Raw genomic sequence first — 19,464 nt, 5'->3', positions numbered from 1 at the left:
GGTTACAGCTGTATCTTGGAGAATGTATTTTGGTCTCAGTGCTCCTGGCTGGCTGCCTTGTGTTGTGCTGTGACAGGAGGTCTTATGTCATGCCTCCTTCCCGGATCCGCAGCACCCACCCTGTAATGAGTGATTGATTGCACCCCTCTTAATAAGATTGCAATACACCGAGCCCAAATGTAGCGTAAATGTGCATAACTTCTGCAGCTAGGACCCGTCTCTCTCCTGCAGGGCTCTGGCCAGCAGAGGGTTAAATTGTCATCTGTTGAGCTTGGCTGTGAAATGAAGTCATCTTGCAGTGTTTGGTGCAGCCCGAGTCTCTCTAAAAACCACAGGCTGCAAAAAACGGCGCTGGAGCCCAACAGCTGCCGGAAATCCAAAAAGAAATGCTACTCGGTGCAGGATCAGTTTTTTTTTTTTCTTACTTACCTGTTGTGTGTGTGTGTTTTTTTTTTTTTTTTTTTCCCATTTTATTTTATTTTTTAAGAAAACGTGTTTTTATTCCCCATATGTATTTAATTTTTTTATTGTTTCCCTTTTGATGTCTATTCCTTTGAAGTTTTTCCATGTTGCTTTTTTATACCTAAATCCGTATTAAACACCAACACAAAAATGTAATATATTTTAATATATTGCCTACTATATGTTGGTTATACATTACCAATCCTTCGTAGTAAACCCAAAGCAGACCTTATATTGCAGCTGACCAATCATGTGGTAGATGCATTCGTTTTCTTCTCCTCTTCCTTTTTTTTTTTTTTTTATTACCTTTTTGATCTTGCCACTTCCTAGAACGGACCAAGCTGACCAGCAGATAGAGGCTTTGAGACAAACCATTTATCATTGACAGGGTTGTTATAGAGAAGTTCCACCTTCCCCTAAAACAAGGGTGGGGAACCTTTTTTCTGCCAAGGGCCATTTGGGTATTTATAAAACCATTCGGGGGCCGTACAAAATTATCACCTTAAAAATTAGCCTGTTATATTTGGTCAAACATTTAATTAACTCACCCCTAATGTGATGGCTGCAACTGCTTCTCTTTGGTGAGGTGTGTGATGTTAGCTGGTATTGATGATGTTGCTACTCGCAACAGGTTTCCCAGGTTTGCGTCGGTCAGTCTGGAGCGCAGTCGACTTTTTTGTGGTGGTAAGTTTTGAAAATAACTGCTGGCAGGTACTGCTGGTAGGTACTGCTTGCTCAGGCTGGTACTGCTGGCTTGTACTGTGCTGCGCCTGCGAGTACTGCTGGATGGTACTGCTGGCTCAGGCTGATACGGTGCTGTAGGTACTGCTGGCTGGTACTGCTGGCTCACGCTGGTACTGATGGCTGGTACTGTGCTGTGGGTACTGCTGGCTCAGGCGGGTACTGCTGGCTCAGGCTGGTACTGCTGGCATGTACTGCTGGCTGGTACTGTGCTGTAGGTACTGCTGGCTGGTACTGTTGTAGGTACTGCTGGTTCTGCTGTGTGTACAGCTGGTTCAGGCTGGTACTGCTGGCTAGGAGAAGTGTAGCAGCGCCACGCTGGAGGAAGAGGTGATGTTTCCTATATTGGTTACAGGCGGAGTGCATTTGATATCACTCCACCTGTGACTCACTCAGACTGTAATAACGGAGCAGGAACTATATAGGAAGCATCGGCTCCATTCTGACAGATCAGATGAGAGACACAGACTCAGCTGCATGGGGGGCCGGACCAGATGACTTCGGGGGCCGCATACGGCCCCCGAAACGTAGGTTCCCCACCCCTGCCCTAAAAAATTAAAAGTCAGCAGCTACACATACTGTACACATACTGTACACATACTGTAGCTGCTGACTTTTAATATTCGGACACTTACCTGTCCTGGAGTCCAGCGATGTCGGCACCCGAAGCCGATTTTGGTATCGGCTCTCGGGTGCTGCCACCGCCATTCAGGAAAAGGGAACCCGGCCGTGAAGCCTTGTGGCTTCACAGCCGGGTCCCTACTGTGCTTGCGCGAAGCGCGCTGCGCATTCCTATTGGCTCGACGGCAAGGGAAGGAGGGGGGGGGGGGGCGAACTTCCGGGACACTGCGCCGCGGCCCGTGTCCCGGAAGAGGGGAAGGGGTACCTGTCAAAAACGGGTACCGCCCCCCCCTCCCCCCTGAAAGGTGCCAAATGTGGCATTGGAGGGGGGGGAAGCAAAATAGCGGAAGTTCTATTTTTGGGTGGAACTCCGCTTTAATATCAGCTTTTATTTATTCATGTAAAACCTTTATCCCAAAAGGAGAAAAAAAAAAAACTCCACTTAGAGAGGAGACCTACTAATAGTGTAAAACAAATGCAGCCACCATATTTAAAGCAATATTAAACCCCAAATCAAAATTGGCATATATTGCAGCTTACCAATACTTGGATGTAGTGGCTACATTCATATTATTTTATTTATTTTTAAAGCTTTTTTTTTTTTTTTTTTTTTATATATATATACTCTATTTACCTGGTGATCTGGCCAGTAACACACCTCCTGTATTAGTAGGGTACAGCAGGTACTGTGCTGAGACGGACCTGTCGGATCCCCGCTCTCCTCTATGGGAGATCGGATGAAAACGGACCGCCATCCGTTTTCATCTGATCCTCCAGATGAATGGAAAACGCTGATCATTGTAAACACCCCTGTCAGTGGCAAATGGTTTGCCCCAACCGTCTGTCCCTTTTGCTGGACACCGTGTTCTGCAAAAGGAAATAGAAAGATTACTGGCTGAATCACCAGGTGAAAATAAAATCTAATTCAACCATCACATCTAAGGCCCCATGCACACGGGGCGTTTTTGCAGCTGCTGTTAGGAGCGTCCGACGTTTTTAATTTTTTTGCAGCTTAAAAACGCCTCTCGTTATTTTATGGCCTCGTGCACACACAGGCACAGGCTTTTAGGAGCTCCAAGTGGCATAGGCGTTTTTAAGCTGCAAAAAGAAAACCCAGGGCCAGTGCGTTCCGGAGCAGCAGTGTTAAGCTGTAAAAACGCCCAACGCTGCTAAACGCGGCTTAACGCTGTATATCGGCTTTTAGCAGCGTCAGGAGTTTTTTAAAATGTGATTGGTCACAAATAGAAGAGGGTTGTGTTTATTTAAAAATGCTGCTAAGCGAGCATTGACGCCAATGCGAAATGCTGCTAAAGGTGCGTTTTTGATGCCTGGCGTTAGAAATGGCTTTGCAGCTCGTTTTTTTTTTTTTTTTTGATGCCCTTTGTGCATGGGGTTGCAGTAAAATTAAGTTCTGTTAAACAAGGAAAACATTGTAATACAATCAACAAAATATTCTCTTCTGTGTTTTTGGATTTTACATAAAATACAAAAAATAGAATTCTAAATGAACCCAAAAGTGAGATATTTATTTTATTACAATTTTTTTTTTTCCTAAGCAGTGAAAACACTATATCATGGAAAAGTATTCTTTTTTTTTTTTTTTTAACCTCACAATATATATTGGGTTTTGGATTGCTCCTTGTGTAGTAGCGTTGCTGGTGAGAGTTCTTGATGTTTTGCTATCATTCAGGCACACGGGCGACCTTTCCTCTCTGGTTCAGCGGGCAGTGTGTAGTTGGCAGTGTTCTTGTTTGGAGAAAATGATGTGTTTTCTGCAGAAGACAAAGGACTGAGTGTTCAGGAGCTGTCCAACAATTAGGCCTCTGCAAGGCTTATCACCCTGGAACATGATCCTTGCTGATTGTTTTGGCTAACTGTATAATAGCAGGGTATGGTAATGGGATAGGACAATGAGACCAAGGGCCCGCAGCTGGATAAGGGCCAGGGAAAGGTAGAAGTTCTGTTCCTTTTTATGGCTGGACATGAAGTGCCTTAATTTTCAGGTCTGAGTAAATGGTCGCAACCTTTTGTGTCCACAGTAACTACTAGTAAAAATGTGAAAATATTTTTACCAAAATTTTATTCATGAAGCTAATTCTTTAGAGCAGCCTTTCTCAACTGGGATGCCATCTGAGCTTGTCAGGGGCAGTGGCCCAGTGTGGGTTGTTGGCGCCTGTGTCAACTTAGGTATTGCACCCTCTAACTTGTGGATTGTTGGCACTCCCTTCCACCAGAAAGGAAAATAAATGTAATCTATCTATCCCAAAACCTCTTTCCTTTTCCAGCACAGCTTTTTTACACCCTCCATTTCCCACCAGCACAAATCACCCCCCCCCCCCTGTTTTTTAGCACAAATGCTCTCCCCTCAAATCCACCCTTCGACCTTCCCTCCCACTTCCAGCAGAAATCCTCTCCCCCCTATAATTGCCCCCCAGCACATATCCTCTTACCCAACCCTCCCCCTTTTTTATTTAATCACTTCTCCCAAAATAAAATGACCCCAGTGTATGACACATCTGAGCTGAGGTGAATTTGTGGAGCAACTGGACTCCAGGACTTAGCCCAGATCCATGGAACACCAGGATTTAGTTTAAATCCCAGGATAGTCCCGCGAAATCTAGGACAGTTGGGAGGTATCGTTTTTTTTTTTCGCCCAGGGCAACAGCCCCTGTGGCACTGCCCATGCTACCCCACTGGTCAGAGGTGTCATCCGTTTATGCCCCTTGATGGTGTAACACATACTATATATGGTGCATCACTGAAGTGGCTTTCTTCCATGGTGCGGTACATGTTTGTGCTCTATCTATCCATTAGAGCACTCAGAGATGGTTCAAAGTGATCTATTTATTCTATTTATCCCAAATCTTCTTCCTCTTCCAGCACAATTTTTCTTGCACCCTCCCACCCACACCAGAACAAATTCTCCTCCCCTCCTTCTAATACAAATACTACCCCCCCCCCCCACCCAATCCACCCTTTAACCATCTAGCACAAATCCTCTCCACTCTAAAATTGCCCCCCCCCCCTCTTTTAAATCGACCCCAGTGCATGATACACATCTGAGCTGGGGTGAATTTGTGGAGCCAACGAGAAGTTCCGGCACTGGACTCCAGGACTCATCCTGAAACAGTGGGACCTCAGGATTTTGTTGAAGTCCTGGGGCAGTCCAGAATCTGGGACAGTTGGGAGTGCCCATGCTACACCACTAGTCAGGGATGCCACCGGTTGATGCCCCTTCAGTGATGCCACATCTATGTGTTACACAGCGAAGTGGCTTTCTTCCATGATGCTGTACATGTGTTTGTGCTATGAGGGCACTTAATGGTGTGCCCCCAGTATGGAGACCCAGTTGTCACCAAGAGATCCTCTCTCAATTGTAAATCTGGCTTCTGATATGTGATAACCCGTCATATTGATCACTAACAATAGAACCCACTTCTGTACTGTTTCTCCTCTGATAGCAGATAAAGATGCATTTTGGGGAGAGTTACAGAAACTGGAGAGTGCAAAATCTGGTGCAGCTCTGCATAGAAACCAATCAGCTTCCAGGATTTATTGTCAGCTTAATTAAACAAGCTGCACCAGATTCTGAGTGCTCCAGTTTTAGTAAATCTCCCCCACTGTATCTCACTATATTGTTGCATATTTGGGTTGAAGAAAACAACACAAGTCCAGTTACAGCCCATTCAGACTGGCGCGATCCGACTTCGAGGGGCGACCTGTGAAGTCGCGTCGGCGCGACTTGCAGGGACTTCACATAATGGAAGTCAATGCAAGTTGCTCCCAGGTCGCCCCAAAGTAGTACAGGACCCTTTTTCTAAGTCGGAGCGACTTGTGTCGCTCCTATTAGAATGGGTCCTGTGCTAATCAATGGCGAGCGACCGAGCGCGACTTGTCAGGCTGACAAGTTGCCTGACAAGTCGCGCTAGTGTGAATGGACTCTTAGTTCAACCAATAGAAAAAAATAAATAATAAATAAATCTCCTTTATACACAATCATATACCCACAGTTGAATAGATTTCTGCAGTCTGTGAAAATTTAAAAAAAAAAAAAAAAAAGTGTAATATTTAGTATCTGAATATTTAGGTTTGATAAAAAGAAAAAGGCAGAATGCGCACTATTGATTCTCTACTCTGCTAATGAGTACAAAAAACAAATAGCACACACATATGTGGTATCCTTGTGCACGTCGGGAGTAGGACATTTTTTTTCTCTTACGTCCTCTGACAGTCGCCGCCCACTCATTCAGTCTTCACCAATGGGTATTGACCTCTAATCCATAGGAGCAAGCTAGGCATAAGACTTGTTAAAAACAAAGTAATTTATATAGACACACCTATGGGGGCTGTCCCACTGGTCCAATACCCCCCTGCTATCAGTATTCCCAACTCAGTTGAAAGCCAGGTCCTGAGAGATAGGGGTCTCTCATCGGAGGTCATTCCTACTCTGCTCAAGGCTAGGAAGGCCTCATCTGGTAAGATCTATTACCGTACCTGGAAGGCTTATTTTCACTGGTGTGAATCCAGGGGCTTCCCTCCTCGCTCCTTCTCGGTGGCGAGGGTGTTGGCTTTCCTGCAAACTGGTGTGGACCAGCGCCTGGCGTTGACCACGATTAAGGGCCAGATATCTGCACTGGCTGTCCTTTTCCAGCACCCTTTGGTGTCAAAATCTTTGATTCGCACCTTTATTCAAGGTGTGGGTCTTTTGGCCCCTCCTCGGAGGGCGCCTTTACCTCCTTGGGATTTGAACTTGGTTCTGTCTGTTTTGCAACGTCCTCCCTTTGAAAACATCAGGGAAATTTCTTTGCCTCTGCTGTCGCGAAAGGTTGCCTTTCTAGTGGCGATCACTTCTGCCCGCAGGGTGTCGGGAGTTGGCGGCCCTGTCCTGCCGCTCCCCTTACCTGGTAGTTCATAGGGATAAGGTGGTCTTGCGACCTAACCAGACTTTCCTTCCTCAGGTGGAAATCAGAAACCACCTTAATGAGGACATTGTTTTGCCTTCGCTCTGTGCGAATCCTAAGCATCCTAAGGAGTTTGCTTTACATTCCTTGGATGTTGTCAGGGCGATCAGGGTTTACCTGTCGTCCACTGAATCCTTTCGGAAGTCGGATTCTCTTTATGTCCTTCCTGAGGGACCTCGGAAGGGTATGGCTGCGTCTGCGGCAACCATTTCTAGATGGATCAGACAGACGATTGTGCAGGCCTATTCACTTAGGGACCGGGCTCCGCCCTTCCCTGTCATGGCGCACTCTACCAGAGCAGTGAGTGCGTCCTGGGCCTTCCGGCATCGGGCTTCGGTGGCCCAGGTGTGCAAGGCTGCGACTTGGTTGTCAGTGCACACCTTTTCCAAATTTTACAAACTTGATGTTCTGGCATCAGCTGATGCCTCCTTTGGCCGCAAAGTTCCCTGTGCGGCAGTGCCTTAGGTGGACCCTGGTTTTGCGGGTCCCTGGCTGTTGGGGTTGTTTTTTCCCCCTTGTCTATTTGCTTTCCTGGGTTGTTGCTCCAGTTGAGCTTTCTTGTTACCCAGAGGATTTACCTTTCTGTTTGAGTAAGATTCCTTTCTCTGACTTGGGTGCTGCGTTGCCTTTATGACGGTTATGTTTCCCACCACTCATGTCTACACTGCTTTGGGACATCCCATTGGTGAAGACTGAATGAGTGGGCGGCGACTGTCAGAGGACGTAAGAGAAAATGGAATTTTTGTAAAATCTTACCTTAAAATTCCTTTCTCGGAGTCCTCTGACAGTCGCCGCCCCCGCCCATCTATTGTGGTTCTTTTGGACTTTAACTGCTTGCTACCAAACTGAGTTGGGAATGCTGATAGCAGGGGGGTATTGGACCAGTGGGACAGCCCCCATAGGTGTGTCTATGTAAATTACTTTGTTTTTAACAAGTCTTATGCCTAGCTTGCTCCTATGGATAAGAGGTCAATACCCATTGGGGAAGACTGAATGAGTGGGCGGCGACTGTCAGAGGACTCAGAGAAAGGAATTTTACGGTAAGATTTTACAAAAATTCAGTTTTTTTGGTGCTGGATAGAGATATGCTCAGGTGTGTTCGGGATCCTAATCCCAACCCACCAGCCCGATCCCACCAGGAAGCCGACACTGCACACCGCTAATCATAGGCATTGATTCTTTTGCACTCCTGTTGATCACAGGAGTACTGATCGATTTGCACTAGTGTGACCTGTTTTCCGCAGACAGCGGGCTGAAGCCCACTGTTGATTGACTTCACAGAGCCTGTCCAGGCTCCGGAAATATCAGGACTATATGGTCAGGATCAGCCCACATGCCTGGACCGGCACCAAAATCGGCCTCCTGAAGCTGGTGAGAGCCTGAGCTGGTTGCTCCTGCATCCTCCATGGCCTAGCACTCCAGTGAGCACGGTGGGGGGATTGGGGCTGAAAGCCAAAGATTGACAGTCACAGCTCTCTGCTCAGAGCAGACATGAGAACTGAGCGATCAGCTACGTTAGATCGTTCGGTTCTCAGCCTAAGAGCCGGCGGGGGACCTATGCTGCATCCACCTAGATAAGTATGCTTAAAAAAATAGATCCCATACTTCTCTTAAGATTTTGTGCCTTGACTGATACAAGGTTAAGAAATGCTGTCATAGAGAAAAGGGCCAATAAGAGAAGAGATTTAGGCTCCATTCACACCTGAGCGTATAGTTTTCAGGCATTTTTTTTTTTTATGCAGGTGTTTGGAGGCAGGCATTGACATCTTACAAAACCGCTTGTAATCTGCCAAAAAAAAGCTCATGTACTTTTTTGAGCTTCGGGGGACAAAACACTCATATGTGAACAGGGGCCATTAAAATGAATGGGATTTTGATTGTTGGGCATTTTGAGACTTCAGAGATGAGCATTTTATGAACTGAAAAAAGCTCAGGTGTGAACAGGGCCTTAAACTGACACCATAGGAATTGTATGGCTCGTTCCTGTAAAGTCCTTCTGATAAAGATGTTTTTGTGGAATTTCTGATGAGAATCCCGCCTGTGTATGAATGTCACATTCCCCCCCCCCCCCCCAACTTAAATTTTTAGCATTTTTGAAGCATTTCTGAGTAAGCTTCTGAAGTGCTAGAAAAGAGTTGGAAAAAGTTACTAAATAATAAAGGACATGGAAAATGGGCTTAGTTGGCTCCGGTGAATTTGGCCATTCACTGTACAAATTCACTCAGTAGATGGCCCAGTTGAAGCCACCTCCTGGCCGACATCCCTTAATACCATGTTTCTACTGGCTGTACGTATATATGCGGTGGGTGGGCCTTAACGCCAACCCGCTGCACATGGGCATCCATGGGGGAATGGCTTTTCTGTGCTGAAAATACAGTAACAAAGATATCACAGGCAGCTCCTAGTGCATTCTTGTGATTGGTAGCTTCGAACCACATGACTGCCAATCATAGTGGACGCACGAAAGTTCGCTTCTACCTTTGAAATTCCCTGAATGGGGAGTAAGGCTGCCTTTTAAATGTGTAGGGTTGGTTGTGGCAGGAGAGGAGGGAGGGGGACGCCAAGTAGCTTCTGTTGTACTTTGGAATCAAATAAATGGAGGTCATACATTGGGCTTTGGTCGGGCAAAGTTCAACCAGTTACAAAGATTACCAAACCACACAACCTATATAGTACCTTGAATGGTATAGCATAGAATTGGGAAAATGTATACTATTGGTATTAAGATTGTTTTGATACATTTGGCTATTTTCTCAATCAAAATGTATCTATAGGCCAAACTTGTTTTATATGGGGTGGGGAAGGATGAGAACGGTCAGGATTTAGTGCCTGACTTGGTCGCCTGACAAGTAGCGGACCGTGCTGTGCAATTGGAACCGTTCTAATAGGAGTGACTCAAGTCGCTCCGACTTAGAAAAAGGTTCCTGTACTACTTCGGGGCGACATCGGAGCGACTTGCATTGACTTCCATTATGTGAAGTCTTTGCAAGCCGCGCCGAAGTCGCGGTGCACGGGCGACGGCATAACTCGCCCGAAGTCGTGTCGCCCTAGTGTGAACCGACACTTAGGCTAATTCACCCTAGTGCGTCGATCTGTGTTTTAGCGCACTTGTAAAGATCAACCCATAGATCAGTGTTTCTCAAACTTTTTTTCAGTCAAGGCATCCTTTAAAAATTATAGACAATCTCCGGGCACCCCATTCTAAAATGTAAAAGCTATTCTAATAGTCTTACATAATGCAACAACATTCACAAGTCCAAGTAGGACACCCAACGTTGGGGGGGATTTATTCTTCCAAAGCAAATACTTTTGCAAACTGGTTCAGACTAGTATTCCAGTGTTTCTCTTCTCCCTGAGTTTTTCTCCATCATTCAGCTAATGTGATCCCAAAGCTGATGGAGAGGATCAAACAGGGATGCTATGCAGGCAACGAACATCCTCCTTATCAACTGATAATGCCATTGGTCGTTCGGACGCCAGATGTTCGAAGGTTGTAATGGTGCACAATGAACACCTGTGGCTTTTAACAAAACAAAAAGCAGCCTTTATTCACATGCAAGCTTGTATACAATATTTGGGCAATTTTTAGACGTTTTGCCAAGGCACCCCAGGGTACCTGGGTACCTTGGTTGAAAAAGGCTGCCATAGACCCATTAATTTAAAATTTTTTGAATTTTAACACAACACATCTAAACTTGTATAAAACACATCAATGCAGTGCAACACAAGTAAAGAAAAAACAAACTTTGCCTTGTCAATAATTTTTACCTTTACAAGCACCCATACCATACGCCTTTAACCCATAAACAGGAACAGGATGTGATGTCACAGGAAACATGCAAAATGAATCGCATTTAAACTTGCGTCCATCCACGTCAAAAATGCGCATCAATGCAAGTCAACGCGCAATAAAACCAGGGTGGATTTGATTTTAATCAAGTCAATTTAAATCACTAGTAAAAAGGATCGATTTAAATCAACTCAATTTAAAATAATACATTTTAAAGAGCAACTGTCCTCTCTGTCCCGACTAACTGACAGTCCCATTCACTTTAATGGGATAGCTGGTGATGTGGCAGTGACACCACAAGGTGAGGGACGTGGTGGCAGCAGGTGCGTGGATGCCCGCTAAAGGGCGCTGCCATGATGGATCTGAAATAAGTGCTCTTTACCTGTAAGGACTCATTCTTGCTGGTAGTTAGTGTAAATTTTTGTGAATGCATCAACGCAGTGCATGTTATCTCAGCTTGCAGAGCTTGGATTCAATTATTGAGTTTACCAAAAATGTAAATATTGCAGAATATACAGCCTCATGCTACATAACTAAGCTCCATTTCATGCTGAATAAACTAAATTATTAATGTTTTTTCAAATAGAAAACTATCTTTAGATAGATTTTTACTCTAAAAGCATTTTATTAAAATAAATTTGCTAAAAACAGAAAAAAATCAGATATTTAAATAAAAGAAAAAAAAAAATCTGATCATTGTTTTTTTTTTTTTTTTTTTTTTTATCCACTGTGGTTAAAAGGCATATAAAATGGATGGAAATGTACATCCATTTTCCTTGCATTATACTGCAAGCCAGTGTGAATTGAGCTTCAATGTCACCTGAGGATCTGTTGACACAATGTATCCCTCCATTCTTTGTATCAGTAGCATGGTGGGATCTGTTGTTCCTTTTATAAAGGCATGTAGTCTGACTTAATGTGTTCTCCTCGTGAATGGAGTCTTTTGCCTGGAGGAAGGTTGATGTGGTTCCTCCTATAGAAGAGCTTTTTGTGCGTTTCTCATTAATGATACATAGCTCCTGTTCCTGGACAGGCAGATGGTGGACAAGGCCAATCTTCTACCCATGTTTACTAACGGGCTGCGTCATTCTTGTGAATTTCACTGTGCAGTCACTGTTCTACAACTGCCATCCCCAGCATCACTCAGTGAGGAACGCATGCCGCACACACCCTGTTCATCCGAGCCTCCAAAACTACTGCCATGCACTGCTGCTCAGCCTTAAAGAAACTTTTTTTTTTTTTTGCAACCTGAAAGACAAACACATGATGAGCTAGTATGCATTGCATACTAGCCCATTATGAAATACTTACCTTAGAACGAGCCCCCGTCGTTCCGCCCGCTTACCTCTATGACGGGCGACATGTCCAGTCGCCTGTGTTCCGGGATCGCGGCATCCGGCCATCTGATTGGCCGGAGCCGCGGGGACGTCACTCCCGCGCACGCGCGCGGGAGCCGACGGTCACGCCACGGGACTCTGAAGGCACCAGCGGGCGTTCCTTCAGAGCGCATGCGCCAGTGACGTCATTGGCTGCATGTAAGGTAAATATCTCCTAAACGGTGCATGTTTAGGAGATATTTACAGTACCTATAGGTAAGCCTTAAAGTGGCAGTATCACGATTTTTTTAACTTTTAACTACAGGTAAGCCTATGATAAGGCTTACCTGTAGGTACAATTAATATCTCCTAAACCGGCACGGTTTAGGAGATATTTGCAGTGCATGCAGCCGCTAGCACGAGCGGCGCATGCGCTCTGAAGGCCCGGCGGACCTTCAGCTTCCCTTGCCGGCAGCTTGCTGGAAAATCGCTCCCGCGCGCATGCGCGGGAGTGACGTCATCGTGGCTCCGGCCAATCACAGCGCCGGCAGCAGTGTCCGGGGGTCCGTGACAGGGCTTCGTTCTAAGGTAAGTAATTCATAATGAGCTAGTATGCAATGCATACTAGCTCATTATGCCTTTGTCTTGCAGGGTTTGTTTTTTTTTTTTTTTTCCCTGGGTTTACAACCGCTTTAATATAGGCTATCCTATAGGTACAAGTTGCAGAGGAGGGTTTACTTCCTTTTTAAAGTGGACCTGTCCTAGAGTTAGGCCCTGTTTCCACCTGAGCGTTTTTCAGCTCTTAAAATACTCATCTCTGAAGTCTCAAAATGCCCAACAAGCAAAATTCCATTCATTTCAATGGCCCCTGTTCACAAATGAGCAATTTGTCGCCTGAAGCAAAATGCCAGAAGCTCAAAGTACATGAGCTTCTTTTTTGGCAGATTACAGGCGTTTTTGTTAGATACCTGCCTCCAAACTAGGGATCGACCGATTATCAGCAAAGCCGATATATCGAGGGCCGATATGCACTTTCCCCAATATATTGGAATCGGCCGCCAAGGTTACCGATATTGCCGATATTTCAAAGTGTTTTACCGGAGTGATGCCTGCAGCTAGAGACATCACCCTGGTACCGGCGTCCATAGCCGACATCACTTCCGGGTACTCAGCGCCAGGTTCAAAAAATGACAGCATTCAAAACAGCCAAACTTGGCGTTTTGAATGCTTTTAGGTGCAGAGGAGGGGTTTGGGGTCTTTTAGCCCCCCAGATCCCTCCACAACAGTACCTGTCAAAGGAAAAAAAAAATTTATATATTTGTTAAATGCACGAAAATATCGGTGCATATTGGCCGATACCGATATGCATTGACCAAAATATCGGTATTGGCAACAAAAAACTGATATCGGTTCATCACTACTCCAAATGCCTGAAAAAAAAACGTCAAAAAAAAAATCGCCTGAAAATGATACGCTCTGGTGTAAATGGAGCCTGAAAAGGAATCTATGTTCTTTGTAAATCCTTTTCAGATACTATGTGACTGGATTGGGCTTCAGTTATATGATATTGCCATAATAGTTGAAATATCTGATGTCTATTCATCTTTCATAATCTTATCTGTATATTCGCCATCTTTGTTCATTCATTACATGTGCAAAATCTGCTTCCAGGTGAGCAGTGCTGCACAGTGACTGCGCATTTCTGCTGCTCTCTTGGTGCCGCTCTATTAGTCTGGCCTGACGGAGAGAAAACAATGTAGCCCTGAGGTTTTATGTCATCACTTATCTCTACAAATGGAAAGGTAGGAGGTAGAAACTGTAGCATGTGAAAGTTGCATTAAAATGTGTGTTCGCTGAAAATGGACTCTACTTCATTGCTTGACTATTAGGACAACATGGCTGTTGAATGGCTTTCAAAGCGGCAGCGGTTTTATGGGCCTCCTTTGATCCGGCGCCAGCTGGAGTAAAAGCGGACTGTGGTGAAATCCGCCAACGATAACCTTCTGCAGACAGGCAGGGTCTTAATTGCTGAATAACCGTATTGCTTGTCTGCCGTTACTTAATACGATTCAAAGCAGAACACTTTCATCTTCCTGCGGGTTCTTATGACTCCCCAGAGCTCTGTGACATCATCGATAGAACCATTAGAGGAAGGAACATCCTCAATTAGTGGAGAAGCTGTGATCAGCTGTCGGGTATAACCAGAAACTGCGTCTCCTCCCCGAAATCAGCCATGGTGGGGGGAACTTCTTTATTGCTGCACCAGTATGCCAGTGGAGTGCATTCTCTCTGCACTGGTCCTCAATGGCAGCTATAGGGCTATTTTACAAAAAATGGGTGCAGCCATTGTGCCTTATAACATGCATCTTTAATTCTACATTTTTCAGTCTGCAGGAATGTGGACATGTTACCTATGACTTCACTTAAAAGGAACCTGGCTTGGGCAGATTGCCCAGATGGCTTTCTTTTCCTGCTGGCCACGATGGTTCTGTCACATGAACTGGTGTCTCTTTTAGTGCTGCAAGCTAAGTCCATCACCTCCCAGTGCCTACTCTTGAGTGCCAAACAGGCAACGCATCGCCTTAATCAGTGATGGTCAGCTTTAAAATGTATAGAGGGCCTCAAATGTGGCCCCTGACACTTCAAGGGGGCCACACAATAGTGGCTTGATTTTGTGCATTGAAGTTCATGTTAGGCAGCTAATTCAAAATTAATGGCCTGTAACCTGCATCAGAGCACCAAAATTTTATTCCTGCTGCATTTTTTAGAGAGAAAGTGGGAGTAAAAGGAGTCCCAGCATTGGTGTCAGTAGATGCAATTATAACCCCCCGGGGTTGGAGTCGGTGGAGGCAATAACCCCCCCCGGGGATGGAGTCGGTGGAGGCAATAACCCCCCCGGGGTTGGAGTCGGTGGAGGCAATAACCCCCCCGGGGTTGGAGTCGGTGGAGGCAATAACCCCCCCGGGGTTGGAGTCGGTGGAGGCAATAACCCCCCCGGGGTTGGAGTCGGTGGAGGCAATAACCCCCCCGGGGTTGGAGTCGGTGGAGGCAATAACCCCCCCGGGGTTGGAGTCGGTGGAGGCAATAACCCCCCCGGGGTTGGAGTCGGTGGAGGCAATAACCCCCCCCCCGGGGTTGGAGTCGGTGGAGGCAATAACCCCCCCGGGGTTGGAGTCGGTGGAGGCAATAACCCCCCCCCCCCGGGGTTGGAGTCGGTGGAGGCAATAACCCCCCCCCCCCCGGGGTTGGAGTCGGTGGAGGCAATACCCCCCCCCGGGGTTGGAGTCGGTGGAGGCAATACCCCCCCCCGGGGTTGGAGTCGGTGGAGGCAATACCCCCCCCGGGGTTGGAGTCGGTGGAGGCAATAACCCCCCCCGGGGTTGGAGTCGGTGGAGGCAATAACCCCCCCCCGGGGTTGGAGTCGGTGGAGGCAATAACCCCCCCCCCCGGGGTTGGAGTCGGTGGACGCAATAATAACCTCCGGTGTTTGTCGGTGGATGCAATAATAGCCCTCGGTGTTGATGTCGGTGGCCGCAGTAATAACCCCTGGAGTTGGTGCTGGTGGGCGTAATAATAAACTTCAGCTTTGGTTTCAGTGGACGCAATAATAACTCCCGGCATTGGTGTCGGTGGACGTAGTAATAACCCCCTGCGTTGGGTGTCGGTGGACGCAATAGTGACCCCTGACGTTGCCGTTGGTGGAAGCAATAATAACCCCCAGTATTGGTGTCGGTGAATGCAGTCCTAACCTCCAGCATTACTATCCTGATATTACCTCATTGTAATAAGCCCTCACATTGCTTGGTGGTCAGCGTCTATCCCCTGTTGCGATCTTCCCAACCCACACAGGTGGTCGTGACAGGGTAACCCTCGCTCTCTGATGTCAAGCCTGGACTATAATTCTACAGTCAGGTGGGCCTGACCAAATTGTCTTCATTATAGTGCTGGGCGCAGTAATGCCTCTCTGCCAGCCTGCACTGGTGCCCAACAGTAGGCGGACTCTGCCCGGGATGCAGCAGGTCACGCGTTTCACACCAAGCTCCTCTATCATTCTCTCCTATATCTGTGTCTCTGTGGTTTTACCATCTTAGCGCCTTGATAAGGTTGTATCATGTTATTGAAATATTGGAAGCCTCTTATGTTACCGAATATGAGCAGTAAACCTAACATTACATTTTTAGTATTTGTCTGATAAAAGGAGATGATTCTTGTAGTTCTAATACATTTTTAGAAAATCTGATCACAAAACTGAGACAATCATCTCTATTCTAAACCATCCCTCATCTTTAGAACGGACACTCAGTGTGGCAGGAGCGCAATCCACATTACTTATTCATGGCTCAGCCTGAACACTCTTTATAAGGCTCAGGGTATGTCTGGAGGGGGAGGGGCCGGGAACCTGCTGGTGGCTTCTTTTTGTGTCGCCTTCTAAAGGCCAAATCACAGTGTGATAATGGCAAACAGCTCATGTACTAAAGAGCAACTCCGCTCCAAACCAACACCAGAGCTAAAGCCAGAGAGGTTTAAATTGCTAAATACAACCCATGAATTTCTGAAGCTGAGAATATGCAAATGAGCCAATCTACTAAACCATACCCGGAATTTGCCTGAGCCCAACTGGCTATAAGATTATTGGGAATTAGTGGGAGGTGTGTCATGTCTGTGCCCTGCCCCACCTGTGATGACATGTGGAGGTGGCAAATATTTTTTTTTTTTTTACCTTGGCGGAAACCTAATGGAAGAAATTCCCCAGAGCACAGGTGTTGGTGATGGCATTTCCTTTGAAAATTATGCAGAATCGGTTTTAATTTTTGAAGGATTCAAATCCCAGCTGGTGACATTCACCTATTTGTCCTGGTGACCATTGTCATAGCTGTTTGTCCTGGTGACCATTGTCCTAGCTATTTGTCCCGAAAACCTGCATGTACATTTTATTTTGGGTGATTTGGGCGAAAATGAATGTACTTTCGTTTTCTCTTGTAAATTAATGTTTTTATTATCGCCACTAGATGGGGCTGAGGAGCATTGGAACTACAAGAGCTACAATGTAACCATTCTAGAGGGCTTTAGCAAATATATGTAACCAATATTTATTTTTATTTGGTAATTCCCTCTAGTGTTCTCCAGAATTGCTACATTGAATTTCTTGTTATCACGATGTATGCCTATCCTATGCTTCTTAGTTCTATCATGTGGCAAGGTAAAGAACAGATTTGGGGTTTTTTTTTACCCCAGATCTCTCCATAAAGAGGACCTGTCACCTTTATTTCTATTACAAGGGATGTTTACATTCCTTGTATTAGGAATAAGAGCCGGTTCACATTGCAGCGACCCGACTTGCCGGGGCGACTTGCGAGGTCGCGGTGCACAGCGCACACCGCGACCTCGGAGAGACCTGCACGGACTTCATATCATTGAAGTCAATGCAGGTCGCTCCGAGGTCACCCCAAAGAAGCTCAGGAACCTTTTTCTAAGTCGGAGCGACTTGTGTCACTCCTATTAGAACGGGTCCTGTGCTAATCAATGGCAGGCGACCTGTCAGGCGACCAGGTCGCCTGACAGGTCGCCCCAGTGTGAACGGAGTCTAAAAGTGATAAAAAATTAAATTAAAGGGACAGTGTAAAAATAAAAATTTAAATAAGAGAAAAAACAAAAGTAAAGCACCACTATCCCTCTGTGCTCGCGCACAGAAGCTAACGCATACGTAAGTCACGCACGCATATGTACATGGTATTCGCACCACACATGTGAGGTATCGCCACGAATGTTAGAGCGATTAATTCTAGCACTAGACCGCATCTGTAAATCTGTTTAACCACTTAAGCCCCGGAAGATTTTACCCCCTTCCTGACCAGGGGGTTTTTTGCTATTTTTATTTTTTTTTTATACTGCGTGACTTTAACAGACAATTGCGCGGTCGTGCGATGCTGTACCTAAACGAATTTGATGTCCTTTTTTTCCCACAAACAGAGCTTTCTTTTGGTGGTATTTGATCACCTCTGCGATTTTTTTTTTTTTTTTTTTTTTTTTTTTTTTTTTTTTTTTTTTTTTTTGATCATGCGCTATAAACAAAAAAAGAGCGACAATTTTGCAAAAATAACAATATTTTTCACATTTTTTTTTTTTTATATGAAATTCCCCAAAAAAAAATGTAAAAATCAAAATTTTTTAACATTTTCGGCCAATGTGTTTTATGCTACATATGTTTGGTAAAAAAAATTGCAAAAAGCGTATTTTGATTGGTTTGCGCAAAAGTTATCGCGTTTACTAACAATGGGAAAGATTTTTGTCATTTTTGGTGGTTTTTTTTTTTTTTTTACGAGTAATGGCGGCGATCTGCGATTTTTTATTTATTTATTTTTTGCGGGACTGCGACATTGCGGCGGACAGATCGGACCCTTGACTGACATTTTTGGGGTTACCAGTGACATTACTGCAGTAATCAGTGATATACATATGCACTGTTACTGTAAAAATGACACTGGCAGGGAAGGGGTTAACTGTATTGGAGAGGGAGGGATTAAGTGTGTCCTAGGGGCGTGTTTCTAACTGTGATTGGCTGTGGCAACTAGTGTAAAAACGGAGATCAACGGTCCTACATAGTAGAACCGTCTGATCTCCAATTTTACACAGGGGAGAATGACAGGCGGCTTTGTTTACATTAGCCGCCTGCCTTTCTCCCTTCCCGGCGAACGATCGCGAGTGACCGGCGGACATCGGGTCTGCCGGTCACACGCACTGACTTGTTAGGGAACGAGCCGGGGCGGGCGCGCGCTCGCCCGCTATTGGCTCACAAGCGAGTGACAGGCTAGTGACGTACCGGTACGTCACTTTGCCTGGCCGGGGCTGACCGCCGCAGTATATGTACTTGCGGCGGTCGGCAAGTGGTTAAAGCGTCGCCTTTGGAAATTAAGTACTGCAGTTTGTCGCCATTCCACGAGTGCAGACAATTTTAAAGTGCGACATGCTGGGTATCTATTTACTCAGCGTAACATCTTTCTCAGTATACAATAAATTGGCGTAAATATTTGTATATTTTTTCCAAAAAATTGTGTTTGCAAAACCGCTGCACAAATACTGCGTGGCATAAGAAACTGCAACCATCGCCATTTCATTCCCTAGGGTCTCTGCTAAAAAATATGTATCATGTTTGGGGGTTAGAAGTAAGTTTTTCTAGCAAAAAATGCAAGAAAAAGCCTGATCAGCAAGTGGTGGTGAACATTTTATTTTTCTCAGTTTGAACAAATAAGGCTCCATTCACATATTGGCATCTCAGATCTTCCCCCAATCCCGAAACATTGCAAATTGTGTGATGCCCTTGCGATTCCTGTGACTTGCAATGGCACCCCAAATGCGGCGTGATTTTGTTGCGATTGTCACGGTAAAATCACGCAAAAAGAATTGCGGGACGCCTGTCGCCTAAAAAAAAAAAAAAAAAAAAAAGTACAAGAACATCTTTTGGGCGACAGGCATCCTGCGATTCTGTTTGCACGATTTTACCGCGATTCGAGATGCCAATATGTGAACGGAGTCTAAAGATTTAAAGATTCTGAAGAGCTAGAACTTTTTATAA

At 45.5% G+C, this 19,464-nt stretch overlaps 1 protein-coding gene across 1 annotated transcript in view; it reads left to right on the top strand.

Annotated features, from left to right (window-relative positions):
• The window catches only part of MAP1LC3B (microtubule associated protein 1 light chain 3 beta), a 36,314-nt gene that overhangs the window by 9,836 nt on the left and 7,014 nt on the right, over window positions 1–19,464 (top strand). The gene's annotated exons all lie outside the window — the stretch shown is intronic.

The sequence above is a fragment of the Pelophylax lessonae genome, assembly GCF_965119305.1.
Source record: "Pelophylax lessonae genome assembly, chromosome: 10".
Lineage (NCBI taxonomy): Eukaryota > Metazoa > Chordata > Amphibia > Anura > Ranidae > Pelophylax > Pelophylax lessonae.
Note: the sequence above shows the minus strand (reverse complement) of the source record. Positions and strands in the feature narration are given on the sequence as shown.